The sequence below is a fragment of the Haliotis asinina genome, chromosome 15, assembly GCF_037392515.1.
Source record: "Haliotis asinina isolate JCU_RB_2024 chromosome 15, JCU_Hal_asi_v2, whole genome shotgun sequence".
NCBI classification, from domain to species: domain Eukaryota; kingdom Metazoa; phylum Mollusca; class Gastropoda; order Lepetellida; family Haliotidae; genus Haliotis; species Haliotis asinina.
Window position 1 is genome coordinate 25,380,564 of NC_090294.1, and position 11,713 is coordinate 25,392,276.

Genomic DNA, 11,713 nt, shown 5'->3' on the forward strand with positions numbered 1-11,713 from the left:
GTTTCCTCATGGGGGATGAATATTGGATAATATACTGTTTACCTAAACCGATTAGATATTTGACAAGGAGTTGCATGTTTTGAAGTGGTTGATCTTAAGACATTGTACGACCGCTTCCGAACCCATAGACGATTGCCCTCGAGTGAGTGAGTGAGTTTAGGTTTACACTGCACTCAGCAATATTCCAGCTATATGGCGGCAGTCTGTAAATAATCGAGTCTGGACCAGACAATCCAGTGACCAACAACATGAGCATCGATATGCGGAATTGGGAACCGATGACATGTGTCAACCAAGTCAGCGAGCCTGACCACCCGATCCTGTTAGTCATCTCTTACGACAAGCTGAGTCGCCTTTTATGTCAAGCATAGGTTGCTGAAGGCATATTCTACCCCGGGACCTTCACGCGTCGATTGCCCTCGAGACTTTGTACTGGGGTTATCAACGTTTGGTGGTTTCGTGTATATATGTTACATTGATAAGAACACATCATAGTAGAAGGTTTTATTTAAAGGAATACCGCTTGGTTCGGAGAATCGGAGAAGTCCCTGGTGAATTTGGAAAAGCATTATTTGTCCTATCCTTTGATCGGGTATGACGACACAAAACTCATTTATGGACGCAGTTTACCAACCATACACAACTTACAGAAAATCCAACAACAAATAGCTGGGTTTCAGGGGTTTTTTCAACAGGAAATATTCATAGATCATGGTTCAGAAATATCTGACAAAAATGTACGGTGAAGATCTGTGGCAGTATAGGTCTTCAGCAAGCCGTGCTTGTCCCAAAAGGCCTACGACTATCGCACGACTCGTAAGAGGCGACTAACGGGATCGGGTGGTCAGGCTCGCTAACTTGGTTGACACATGTCAGTGGTTCCGGATTGCGCAGAACAATGCTCCTACTGTTGATCACTGGATTGTATGGGTCAATCACCCAGTCGCCATACAGATAAAATGCGTAGTGATACTAAACTCGCTCTCCCTCTTACTCGGACAAAAACGAATTGAAGATTTTACTGCCCCTTCACTGACTTCTTCAAAGCAGTACTAAATGTAAAATTCAGTTTTCACAGTTTTCAACAAATATGAGTATCATCCCAACTGCATACATATACCTTGTCTTTGCTGTCCTTAGTTTGTTTGTTTCGTAGTATTTGCTTTAAACATAGGCTCTGAATTATTTCAAAATATGCATTTATCTCTCTCTAAGTGTACTGAATGGATATATTTCACGCACACGCAATGCATAAAAAAATGAGAAACATTTTATTTCCTTTATTCATTTAGTGCATTGTTGACATATTCCACGTGTATAAGGGGGAATATTCACGCGTGTGTTTCACGGGGCAGAATGCATCCTAATGAAGTCACTTTCAATGATTAAAATTGAGAAAAACGTCCGTAAAATCCACTTACATTGCATTTTCAATATAGTGTCTGTGCTCGGTCTGAGGAGGTTGCAAGGTGTGTGGTATGATTCATGTTAGGACTACATCGTTCAATGCCTTTGTGAATATTCAAAAGACGTATAGTCTTCAAGTGATGGATGCGTGCAGATGTAACATACCAGTGACAAAAAATGTCTAACGCAAGTTTACAAGGTAACTCATACTGACTGCTCCCATCTTCTCCAGGGTGAATCAGTGGTTGGTGGTTTTTTTGTTCAACGCTTCACTCAGCAATATTCCAGCTACGCGGTGATGGTCTGTAAATAACCGGGTCAGCATATGAGCTTCGATACGCGTGTTTGGGATACGGTGACGTGTCAACCAAGTCAGTGAGTCTGACACGATCCCGTTAGTGGCAACTCACGATAAGCATGTATTACTGAAGAAACTCCCAACCTGGATGTTCGCAGTTTCTTTATGAATCGGAAAACACTGCAAACTTTTCGTTGCTAATTTCCCTTATGCTCATATATACATATACGCAATTGAAAGAGTCACATCTCGTACACGCCATGTCGACTGAATGTGGAAACCCTAATGATTAGATGTATCTAAAACAATGACAATAATTAGGTAGAACCTTGGATTCGAAGTCCTCCTAGGGACCTAGGGAGACAATGTCAGTGTTGAGAAGAAAATTGTATGTAGTATAGCACAAGCGGAATACCTTTTAATCATATACGCGACGAGAGTAAATGTTGAAATATACAACTTTCTGGAAACAGGAGTGACAACAAACTAATGACAGCTAATTATGGATGATACGTTGTGCATAGCAAATTAACAAGAACAACAGATAATGGGTCACAAGTGGCACATGTCTGATGGGAAACATCATGCTTTCCATGTATGGGCATAATAAAAACAATAATGATACCTGGACTGTTTATCGTTTGCGTTGATACAGTCGAGGACTGATGAACGTTGCTCCAAATGTCGACCAACGAATGACAAGCCTGAGATGGCGTGAACACAAGGTTCTGATCCTGTCGTAGGGGTCGTTTCATGAAACCCCCGGCATGATCGACGAAGGCGGCGTTTGCACTCTAGTTTTATGCTACCTCAAAAGTATGTAACAACACGATCATCATTTGAGAGAAATATGACGTATTGTTAAGCCAGTGTACTCGCATAAATGAAAGAATATGATTTCGAACAACATCGGCGTCGTGGAGGACGTCATTCAGTCTGGCTAGGGCAACGAACGGTTAAGGTATTTGCAGATGAACATCCCAATATGATATGATGCGGTGTCACACGTTGAGGTGGGAAGCAAGTCATAAGCGTTACGCTTTTGCAAGTAACGTCTCTGCAAAGATGATATTGTCTTTCAATAAAAATAAAAGTGTTTAGTAACTTTGCGCGTTTCCGATTCCGGTTATACATAGGAGACATTGATACTGCTTTCCAGCGAAATTGGTGAAATTGTACACGGGTATCAAATTAATATCGTGACGGTGGATTTCCCGACATCGTTGTCTAATTAGTATAGTGAATGTGAATATCCTGATAACATCACAAGTATCTGATTAGATCCGTAAGTGATGTGTGAGCGATATGATACGCTGCACTTTGCACCTGTCTAAACAATATCATAAACGTGCATATCACACGCGCCAAATTAGCATAAAAACGTTTCATTTCACCGCACGCGCATACCCGTTTAATTTCAAGAACGTGCATATACTTGTTAACATCGCAAGACCTAGTACCTGATTAGTTTCGTGAACGTGTATTTTCTGTTAACATCACAAGTATCTCATGGGTTTCAGAACGTCCATATCCTGTTACCATCACAAGTATATGACGAGTTTCAGGAACATCCATATCCTGTTATCATCACAAGACCTAACAGTATCTGATTAATTTCATGAATATCCATATTCTGTGTACATCACAAGTATCTTAAGTGTTTCAGGAACGTCCATATCCTGTTAACATCATAAGACCTAGTGTCTGATTAGTATCGTGAGCATATTACAGGTATCTGATTTTTTTTCATGACCGCCCATACCCCGCTAACATCGCAAGTATCTGATGAATTTTATGATCATACGTACCCTGATTTCAGCAAAAGATCTAGTATCTAATTAATTTCGAGGACGTTACCTGCTGACATAATATTTGTATCTGATTATTTTCTACTCTACTCACTGTTTGAATGGCGCTCATAAAATGGAATCATTTGTATGACAATGAAAACCTGCCATTCTTAAATAAAATCAATAACAACAACGCCAACATAAATGATTCAAGAGCTGTTTCGTTGGGCATATTCCCATTGGGTTGTCACAAGGTATAGACTGTGTTGTTAGTCACGAAGCTGTGTCACAGTCCGGTGAAATCCTTGCTAAGACCAAAATCTGTTCTCACTCCGGAACGTATTGCAACGGTTTCACCTTGCTGGTGCTTAGGCCACAGCGATCGTTCTCACTTCACGGATTTGATGTGACGACTTTCGTCATACTACTGACTGCTGAAACTGCAGTAAGTGATCTCACTGAGGGAATTCATTGTAACGACTTGGGTCATACGACAGATTGATGAAACTGCAGTAAGTGTTCTCATTGAGGGAATTCATTGTAATGACTTGGGTCATACTACAGATTGATGAAACTGCAGTAAGTGTTCTCACTGAGGGAATTCAATGTAACGACTTGGGTCATACTACTGGCTGCTGAAACTACAATGATTATTCTCACTTCACTTCTAGCGCTGAGACCAATTGTATCTGGTTTCATTCCTGGGACTGTGACGACTTGGATCGGCCTGCTCGTGCTGAGAACACTGCTGGGACCACATTGATTGTTCACACCTCGGGAATTCATTACAACGACTTGAGTCACCCTACCGATGCTGAAAAAACACTGATTTTTCTCACACATTCGCAAGACAGCTGAACTATGGACGCAATGATCACTCCTATCCTCCTTGTACTTCTTCTTGGAGCTACAGAAGGTATGGTTTATTATTTAGGGCTAAGCACTATTACAGAGATAACAAGTCAGCGAAAAATAATCGAATCTGGGCTAGTGGTTGATATCGTGAGCAACGTGTTACGCCATCCGAGTTCGTTGCTAATGGTGGTCTTTCATTAAATACATGGATCCATCTGGTCTGCATTGAAATCGTATGTCTCTTAAACTCTCTCTGATACATACTAGCGATATGAACTGCGGGTAGTTCAAACTTTAGAAAGTGATACACGTACAGTATTATCAACATCAACAATAAACCTAGGGGATCAATCCACAGGGCTTTTGATTATACTGAACAACATAAGAAAGGCAAGTTTGAAAAATATAATTTCATAAAAGTAAGCGTTCATGTTTATGGCTTCTTTTTAAAAAACTTGAATTATATTATTAAGCGTCTGTTCATTTTATGCACCCCCACCGTGGTATTGCTGGAATATTGCTAAATGCGGCGTAAAACCATACTCACTCGCTCGTTTATGTTTGGTTTATTTCATTGATTTCGTAGGGTATGAACTCATTTATGTTTCGTTTAAGAAATATACTTCAGAGAAAAACACCCCATTGTTTTTTTCAGCTAATGTTAACGTAGCTCTTGGCAAGCCAGCGAAACAGAGCACAGTCTATCAGAACTTCTTCGAGAGTTTAGGACCTCATAAGGTTGTTGATGGGAACCGGAACAATAAGGATCATAACCAGAGTTGCATGCATACCGAGCATGGGGACAGTTCTCCGTTCTGGCAGATCGACCTCCAAGCCGTTTACATCATCGACAGTATTCTCATTGTGAATAGGGAGTCTCGGAGTAAGTGAGTTTGACAGTGAATGAGTGAGTGGGTCATGAGTGAGTGGGTGGGTGGCTTCCAGTGAGTGAGGGAGCGAGGGAGTGAGGGAGTGAGGGAGAGGGTCGGTAGGTGAATGGGTCTGTGCCTGAGTTAGGGAGTGGGTCGGTGGGTGGGTGGTGGAAGTGAGTGGGCCGTGAGTGAGTGAGGGAGGAGTGGTTGGGTCGGTGAGTAAGTGGGCCTGTGAGTGAGTGGGTGGGTGGGTAGTGAATGAGTTAAGGAGTGAGTGGGTAGTGAATGAGTGAGGGAGTGGGTAGTGAATGAGTGAGGGAGTGGGTGGGTGGGTCGGTGAGTCTGTGACTGAGTGAGTGAGTGAGTGAGTGAGTACTGCGGCGTTATACAGCCAACCAGCATACCATACTGACCAACATGTTGTCTGTATATTTGCTAAGTATCTGCATCATGGTGTATCACTTCAGTTTAGTTCCTTGCTATGGCATAACAGTGTGGCAGTACTCAGCATCAACCATCGACGAAAAAGATACATTAGGCACAATTCCTATTACTAAGCACCGATGCTTTTAATTCATTTACAGGTGAGCACATTCGTTTGTTAGTCGTGCGATGCATATGGTCTAACCTTAGGCAAGTTAGTTTATTCAAAACTGTTCACCCAACGCAAAATGGGTGCCCGGTTGGATAATGTCATGTGACGATAGCTGACAGCGCCTCTTTGGTTACCTGGGGTAATAATAATCGTCTGAGTAAGCGGGCGCGAACAATCTCTTGGTGTTTCTAGGCTGTGCGCTGTTGAAGACGGACTTATTATGATCATTATTATTTGCATTTGACGTAAGTCCATAAAAATATGTGACTAAAAATGTACGTGTACTAAAAGTCAGCTGTGTGATCACTGTTGAATGAGTGAGTTTAGTTTTACGCCACACTCAGCAATATTCCAGCTGTATTGTGGCGGTCTGTAAACAATCGAGTCTGGACCAGACAATCCAGTCAGCGAGCCTGACCACCCGATCCCGTCACGACAAGCATGGATTACTGAAAGCCAATTAATTCAATCCAGACCTTCACCGGTAACCGAACTGTCAAAGAACGCTTTGACTCAAAAAGTCAAAACGAAATATAAAAGATATATCAGTTTGGGTTTTTCCTTTGTTGGGGTAATTTCGAAACGAAGGCAGAAGTAAACCATGTTTGAAGTGTCACGTTCGCCGATTTGTACGGTTTGATGCCATTCATATACCAATCCCCTTTGTTGTTCAATGAAACTGGTGCACAGCTAACGATGTTCTCCTTCCAGGAACGAGAACCCATGACTTTACAGTGACGATGTATGAGCACGACCCTTCCCTCCCTTACATAGTAGCAGGAGCTGTCTGCGTCGCCTACCCTGGAGTTCTTGGTCCTTCTGATATGGAACTGATCAACTGTACCTCCCCTGTCACTGGACGCTACGTCAAATTAACCAAGGTTGTTGACAATCACGACGACGTCCTCAACTTCTGTGAGATCGAGATTTACGGGGTTCCGTCATGTAGTGGTAGGTTTGGTTCGTGGACTTCGTGCAGTACGTAGGCTAGCGTTCCTGAGGAGGTGTCGGTCGATAGGTAGTTGGCTGGTTTGTTGTTTAATGCCACACTCAGCATTATTCCAGCTATATGGCGGCGGTCTATATATAATCGAATCAGGACCAGACAATCCAGTGATCAACTGCTTGAGAATCGATCTACGCAATTTAGAAAATATAACATGTGTCATCCAAGTCAAAGAGCCCGACCACCCGTTCCTGTTAGTGGTATCTTACCACAAGTATGGGTTCCTGGAGATGAGTTGCAACTCGTAGCTTCATGAGTGGGCGTCACAGATGCGGGAAAAACAATATTCTGTTTTACAATAATACATTCCTGGAATCATCTTTAATCAGAGTACTCTAATTATTTAACGGTGATTCTGAAGACAACACGCCACAATTTAATTCAGGAAAGCCTGAAAATCTCCATACTGTCGTCATATTGTGAAAACGGATTTGACCGAATTCAACATATTATCAAAGATAAATGCTGGAATGGTTATAAGTATCTTGATACGAAATTAATTACAGTGCCACTCTCACGAAGGATAAGTCAATTTCAAGAAATCAACAAAATTTGAATTTTTGTTTTCACCTGTATAGGCACTTCGACGATAACAGTTCAGGGTCAGAAACTTGAGGCTAACAAGGAGATAATGCTGAATACTCCACGACTGGACTGCATTTCCGCCTGCGGAGTGGATCGCACATGCGCTGCTGCTAACTTCCGGTCCTCGGACAATACGTGTGAGCTCCTAAACAACATTGAGTCAACGGACAACATGGTACCCGATTCTGAATGGGTTCATTTCGGGTGATATTTTTATTGAATCTGTGACGTAGTAAGCTTCGTTATAACGAACACGTGTAAAACGAACCGATTAAACGAAGTGAGTTATTTTTGTCCCTCCACCCGTTGTGTATATACACCTGGAAAGAAGTTAAGCACCAGTAAATATGTTGACTACGAAAAGCTATATTCAAGTTGTGAATGATGATACGTATGACAAAACTGTCCTTGCATTGCTTGTTGAAAGTGTCTCCTAAACAGAAGCAAACCCAAGCATTTTGACGAGTGCAGTTTCTGCGCCTGTGTCACATATCAGTATTTAACTCACATGAGTTACAATGTTCAGTCGTTTTTCAGTCACTATGGTACAAAGACGATAATTAGTTGGCCAAAGAAGGCAAGTCATTGGTATGCACAACTTTGGTATGTCCTTAAAAGCATTTGGTGAGGAAATGGCGCGTCCAAAAATACAGGGAAAACAATGAGGTGAAGATGCGCTAATTTACATAGTGGCAGGGGTGACGTCAGATGGTGAAGACAGGACACTACTGAGTGTCGTGTTCGCCGAAAGCACTGTTCTGAGGCACCACTAATTACCTTTCGCAACTTCCACGAGAAATCAGGATCCAGAAGGGTCATCAAACGCCCTCTTCTCTTGGATTTGTTTACCACGGCAACGGTGGAATTTGCGAAGAATGCATCTGTCTGTAAGAAATCCGATTCCTTCTTTATATTACTGATGGACGCTTGAGAGTTCGGAGGCAACAACATAAAGCATTTGATTCAAACCCAATTCAACCAACATTGGCCTTTGGTGAGGTTCTGTCGTGCTGTCGGGATGTGTTTCTCATGACTGTAAACATGGCTTGGTGACAATACCACGGGAGACTGGTATATCAAGGAAGTGCTCGATTTTGAGAATCTTCCTCTTGCTACAAAATGTTTCATTACGAAGGATACAGTGACGCTCATTCCGTGCCCTGTCGTGAGTCCAAATCCCTACCGCGTGAGGCACATTTGTAACTATATCGAGCAGTCAATACAAGCAAAGGGTACCAACTATGCCAAATCTGGGTGAGTTGGAAGAAGCTTTGCTCCAATAATTGCGACAGTTGCCTCTGCAATGGATACGACGACTGAGGGTATAGGTAATATTCCAAGCACAAGGACAGTGCACAAGATGATTGTTTGTTAACTTCTTTGAGAGGCATCATAGAAATGAAGAAACTTGGTTTTCCTTCGACTCTATAACTCCGTTTTCCGTGTTGGTCCCATCACATATATCTCATGTGACCTGATCCACACTCAAGCGCCATGCTTGGGAATCTTTTGGCACCGAACGGGACTCTTTTGGAAACGAACGGGACTCTTTTGGAACCGAAACAGATTTCTTGTGGATTGTGAAAAATCCATTATCAAAACATTATAGATTCCTGAAAGGCCTTTGAATGGCATTTAAAAGACACCCTTGCGTAATGACAGTACATGAAACATCCATATGCTTGTTGGGTATCAATGGTATCAGCCTTAGATGCACTCAATCGGTCAATGGTCCATTGTAATATGTCAATCGTGTAATCATTATGTTAGTTATAGATAGGGAGACACAACGGTAGAATCGCAAGCACAAACGCACACGATTATTTGTCTTCAATCACTGAAACCCTGGCAAACCAAAATTACTGATACCTGTCTTAATTATACTTTCCCTTGGTCAGGGTTCGTTTCTTTAAAGCGACTTGCCACAGGGCAAGTGACTTCAAGAAAGTAACTTGTCCTGACTAATTTCCCTCTTGCCCTGATTTTATGACACAGTGTTTGATGTTAATGTTTACTGGACTATTTATCGAAGAGTGATAAATTTCAAAGAACGATAACTCTAAATTACTATTATTGCAAAATGTAATACCTACATTATGAGCAGATGTGAAATGAAATCCAAGTTTATGTGCAGTTTGAAACCATAAGTGGCAGTTAACTGGTAGTCCACGGACAAGTAAGGTACCATTACTTGATTGTCCGAAATGAAAACTGACTTGTCCCGGGCGATGGGATTTTTGAACCCCTGCTTGGGGTTTTCCAAAATCTATGACCGTGAGTACGAATCACGATTCATGGTTTATCGGGACTATGGAGCCTTATTTGTGTCTAAAAGGAGTTCCATCTACGAGGACAATACTTAAATCTAATTACGAGGATAATACTTAAATCTACGAAGGTGATACTTTACTTTTACGTAGGAGAGGAAACTGCCGTCTATGCAGATGTAAGTCTCGTCTACGTAGAAAAATGTATCGTCTACACAAAAGCTACCACAGAAACTCCCTCCTAGATGTTAATATCTTATACACAATTGAACATATCTTCAACGATGATGATGGAGCGAGTTCAACTGCGGCCCAAGTGCGCTTCCATAGAATCATGACAATAACAGACCACTGTTACTTCGCCATTTTAGGATATTATCTTGCTCAACGCGCTACTAATATTACCCCGGATAAACCAAGTTGTCTGTGAGGCGCTAGAAGGATAGTTACATAATAGTTACATGACTTATCCTACCAGGTACCCATTTTCTACGGGGCAATTTTGAACAAACTCACCAAATGTATTATATGCGCTTCGTTGTGGGACAGGACTAACATTGGTCCCTTGGGATTCTGACTCAGAGTGATGTGCATAAGTTTACAGAGGGGAATGATAAGGGCAACCTCGGTCACTTGGTTCATGACAGTCATCAAATCCTCCCCTGTATTGTTGCTTACAATATCTCCTAGCTGGCTTGTTGTTCCAGGTGTGCTTGTTTACAGACTGACGTCCGTGGTCTTTGTAACTGTATCATGGCTAAACGCAATGATGCACAAGAAACAAATGAAAGAAGACGACTATTCATCGAAGATATGAACTGTTAAATATGCAGTATTTGGAGATTAGGTTGGGTCTTAATAAAACATGGACATACCCATGTCTACTATTGACTTCCACCATTGTGCTTTGTCGGGAAGAACTGTGACTCTACAATGGATACATTATTTAAAACGCAGGTTTACCGTCGAGAATGCCTCCGACAGTGGCCACTGAACTGTTTCAAATGAGCGTTTGCGTGGTTTTCCTCTACAGACAGAAGCACGTGAGAATATCACGCTACAAATACATAGATTTATATGATTTTACACCAAGTCAAAAGCAGATAATTAACACTGCATGACTGTGGGACATTGTACGCAAGGGACATCTTTAACACTTCTAGATTGACGTACATGTACATACCCTTTTGTTCAGAACTTACTACGGGTGGAACTCTACGATAATGAATTCTTCATGGCTGTCAACAGTTGTGTCGCTACAACTATGTTCTGATCTTCAGTAACGTTTCTAAAGACCGTTGACTAAGGTGTAACGCGCATAGTCCTTTAGTCTGTTTCCTCTGGAAACGCACCGATGAATTTCACTTTAAACGTAACAAAAAGTTAAATGAAGTAAAGTGAAATTAACATTGTGAATCCTCATAACTTTTCCCTGCCAACTGAACATTTAAATCTTCCAATTTTATCAAACGTAGGTTAAAAGTTTAACATACGATCATAGTTTCAAGTCTTATATATTGGTTGATATTAAAAGGGGATAAGCACAGTAGTTGAAACAGTGAAACATAAGCACGTGCGGTAAGTGATGAGCGTTAACTTTAACCAACCCTCCTTGTTTTCGGTGTTTCATTTAATGTGCATACCACCTTGTAATACAAAACTAATGTTATACTTTGGGACAGACAACCCAAAAGTTTCCTTATATACATACTAGTATCAGATGCTTATCTCTTTGGTTAAACCAAGAAATAAAATTCTTAAAAATCTGCAACTCAAAGTATTGTGACTCCTTAGACAACATGTAAACTTGAAAGCATGTAGTCCAACAACGAGATGGAAGAATTGGCACATCCTGGCAACTTCTTCTCACCAAATGACATTGAGTTCAGTTTTACTTCACTTTTTCTAAATGTCCAGCAATATCATGCCTGGGTAAACCAGACATGATTATCACACACTGTGCCCAGGTAGGGAACCAAACGAGGTGTTTGACATGATAAGCGAACACAATAACCTCCCTCACATAATAACAAACATC